Source organism: Malania oleifera, chromosome 8 (genome assembly GCF_029873635.1).
Source record: "Malania oleifera isolate guangnan ecotype guangnan chromosome 8, ASM2987363v1, whole genome shotgun sequence".
NCBI classification, from domain to species: domain Eukaryota; kingdom Viridiplantae; phylum Streptophyta; class Magnoliopsida; order Santalales; family Ximeniaceae; genus Malania; species Malania oleifera.
The window spans coordinates 67,196,458-67,200,844 of NC_080424.1; positions in this window are offsets into that span (position 1 = coordinate 67,196,458).

Here is a 4,387-nt window from a genome sequence, read left to right on the forward strand (position 1 = left end):
GGTGTCTCAACGCATGATTATCCAATATTTTTCAGATACCATGTCAAGTATAACAATGATCAGAGTAGCGCAGTGAAGTGTAGGTGGGATAGAAGGTCATGTTTAGAATTATATTATTCATTTATGTTTTAATGAGTTCAGATCTTTAATATGATAATGGGATTGATAGTGTTATATTGGGATAATTTAGTTGTCACGCCCCGAACCCGGAAATGGGACCCGGGGGTGAAAATGTAATCTAACCTGTCCCTATATCTGATAAAATATCCAAAGATACATCACAATGGATGAGGGGGGTCCGACCTCGTGGGGTTCCCAGGCACCTTAAACACATCTAATCACAAATATATACGCAGCGGAAAAAAAAGTCATCTCTATACACATATGCAGCACCATACCAAAGTCTATATAAGAGCAGAACATGGCTCTATCAAAAACATACAAACGGGTGCCCAAATACATCTCAAAATGGCGAACCACCAAAATTACAGTCCTAGCACTTACCCAAGTGCTAAACGCAATACACCAGCCACTACGCTCCCTACACCAGGACGCTACTTCCGGTTACTCGAAGGACCTATAAAAATGTACGTACAGCAGGGGTGAGACACCTCTCAGTAAGGAAGAACGTAGGTTATATCGGTGTGTGGCATTTGAGTGTTATCATGATACAACATACACGTAGTTAAATGCATTCCAGTACTAATTTTCACAATGCATACACGCACACATACACATACACATGATCAACAATCTCGGTGTCGTCACACCCTTCAGCCCAAAGCCGGTTCGAGACAATCCGGCGTTGGCCTAGCCGACCCGCGAAGCACGGTGCCACCGGCACATGGCTAGTCCCCGACTCCCATGGCATTGTACCGGCGCTAACTGGTGGATCCACACCCTTCGGCCTGATCTACCGATATGGGCTCACGCCCTTAGATATAAAGCCGAACACTCTCAGTACCTGGACAATTCGGAACCCCGTTCCTACTAGCCATTTAACATATCACACACACTTGCATGCTCATATAACCAAACATACCACACCCATTTGGTAATCTAAATCGTGGTTTTCCAAACAAATACAGTTTAAACAAGTCAAGGCACGGCCATCCCAATATCACAGTATAAATCAACATATACCCACGGTTTTCAACAAAACCAGAGATGCAGCCTGTCACCTCCTTTTCCCAAAACTGTAATAATGAAAAAACCATAATTTTCCCCGTTAGATCCCCCCAAATGAGTAGCCAAAATACACACAGGACCGTGAACCACAGTTACATCGAGTCCGATTTCAAAAATAATTAATATAAACATAGTTCCCCTTACCTTTTCCCCAAATAGCCAATCCCGAACTCCAAGGTCCTTAAACAGCGAACCGACTTCCAAAACCTACAAATCACAGTACAAAATATACTCACAAGCCAGTTACCTACAAAGCTACTAGATCAGAATTGAAAACTGAGCCTTACCTCGATTTTTTGCCAAAACCCAAAAATCTTCGAAACGAGATTCCGATCCATAGAAATTGTAAAGAATCCCTCCATGATCCTCGTGGTAACTTATGATTCTTGATTCCAGCAATGATCGGCGAAGAAATCTAAAGAGAAAGAGGGTAGGGAGAGGTTTAGAGAGAGATAGAGAGAAAGATTTGAAGTTTCTTAATGAAGAAGAAATGAAATTTTCTATTTATAGCCCTTTAACCCGGCCCAATTCGTCGATGAAATGGTGCCTTCGTCAACAAATCTTTCACCGATTTCGTCGACGAATCGGTGGCCTCGTCAACGAATCTGGCATCTCCGGTTTTTTTGAGACTCCTCGACTTCTCCTCATCAACAAGTCTCTGAATTTCGTCGACGAGAAGAACAAAGGCTTCGTCGATGAAATATGGCTTCATCGATGAAATATGGCTTCATCAACGAAATCTGCCAAATTCCCAATTTTGCCCCTTTCTTATTTATTTAACTCATTTATCACGGTTCGGGTTCTTACATTAGTACTCTGGTAATTTGCATTTAAGGTCTTCCACTGTTTGTATCAATGATTATTATAATATGAAATATTCAGGTTATTACAAATGGTATCAGAGAAATTGAACGAAATTTTACAAGTCGCTACAATTGGTATCAGAGCTTAGGAAATAGGTTTTGTAGACTCTAGGGATGATTATTACTAGAGTATAGGTATGAAGTAAGACGAGGATAGGAATGGGTAGGCTAGGTGATGTAAGAACGATTGAATATAGGATGCATAGCAGAGTAAAATACAACAAGCAAATTGGAATTTTGGAGTTTTGTCTCGCAACTAAAAGCAGAAATTCATCGAGGGTTTTCTATGACTTTTTCTGAAACAACTGGAAGTTCCGAAAAGTCATGGCAACCCATTGACCTTTTTCTCTTGGAATGCTGCACTATGATCTTTTTCTTGTGCAAATAGTCACTGCAAGGAATGAGCTACCATTTGCAATACTGGAATATATGAAATAGAATTTTGTGCATTTTTGGAATGTGCGCACCTTTGCACTTTAGAGTATACTCCTAGTTCTCTATGGTTTCCTTATGGTTTAGTGTCCATGGATATGAGAGCAACTGAAAAAATGTTAGTGATTATCCTCGAATTTAGATGCTTAGAAATCCTAAGGGTTCTTTAATGGTGAAGTTCTTGGGGAAACTGGTTATCCTAAGGTTTTATGAAAAGTTATAGTTCTTTGGTGTATGTTATTCTCTCTTTTATATCTTGTTCTTAAAGAAAATATTCAATCTTTCCATAAGTTAGCCATGGGTCCTTAGATCACTTTCTAAGGAGAATAGAGGGTCAAATTAAATTCCAGGCTACCATAAAAATGTCACGGAAGTAAATATAGATTTTGATCGAGCAAAAGAGGAATAGAAGATATTCTTTTATAGCCCATGAGTCAAGCATCCAATGAAATTAAAATTTCAAAGAGTGAGGATTTTTTAAATTGGTTAAAGAAAACGAGGAACCAATAATGGAATAAATTTAAATTAAATGAGGTCACACACAAAAGGATATGAAAATAATAAGTTCAGGTGAGTGTGAGCAGATCCTGTAATAAGAAATCATATTACTAGCCCATAGAAATGCATGCAACACCCAAGAGAATATCAACATGTAAAAGAGACTGCGATGCATAAGGTATCTTAAGACTCGTCCCATGATCAGTCGGACCAGTCATCTCAGATTTGGAAGTTACAATTCTTGCATTTGTTTAATAAGATAATCTAGTATATTAAGTGGATGAGCCAAGAAAAAATTTAGTTTGGAAACCATCAAATTTTTTAATGTGTGGAATTAGAATTTAAATAAACGAGGACACAGATATAGTATGGAAGCGAAACTTCCACAAAATAGTGTCAGATTGAAAAAGAACCCTTCAATTTGCAAGTGGAAAAGTTTAGATGGGATGTTTTGGTTGCTTGGAAGAGAAAACCCAAATTTGCAATTAATGGAGTTAGATTCCCTTATTTGGTGGTTAGATGGATTTGGGAATGTTCATCTTCGCTTTTGAAAATTTAAGAAAAGTACTCATTGCAAAAAGTTAGCGAGATAAAGACTTGGATGGGGACAAAAGAAAATTAGAATGGTAAGCTTATAGAGTTGGGTTTACAAATGAATAGTAAAGGTTCTTACAAGAGTTGCTGACGATTGTGGGTTTCGAGAAGACAAGTGTAGTTGTGGTTCAATTTGCAAATGGTCGTCCCGAGGGTGGAAGGAGGTCATATTTGGTTGTTCAGATTTGATGAACAGTGGGGGGTAATGTGGAAATTTTGGTGATTCCGAATGGGTATTGTTCTTTGTGTTGGAGCAATATTAATTAGAAGAGAAGCCTTCCTTTTGGGTTCATTCAAAAGAGGTCAACCAGTGAGAAAAAGTAGTTGAGAAAGTTGCTACTGAAATTGTTGAACCACTGCATTTGGGGTCAACCCACAATGTGTTCAGTTAGTTGAAGAAGAAAAATAGTTGTGGTCTTTGTTATTCATCATTTGCATTTTAAAATTTAAGGTTGAATTCTTTCTAATAATGAAAAAATAATGCACTTTGTTACCAAGAGATTATTATTAACTTTCTAATTTCAACGGTATATTCGGTTATTTATTTATGGTGATTTCATTGGAGGCGGATCTTCGGAATTCTAGGATACTATTGCTTAGGAAGTAGGATTTTAGGACATTTAGGAAATTGATATTTTTGTTTAATTGGTTTTCTTAATTTAGTTTCCTTATCTTCCAAGCATAAGTCTATGAAGACCTGCATATATTAGTTTTGAGGGATTGTAATGAAGAATCAAAGTTTTTGGATATTGACCCCGTATCACTACATGTAGGAAAGTTTCTTTGCCTTACAGTTATGTTTTTGTACCAAG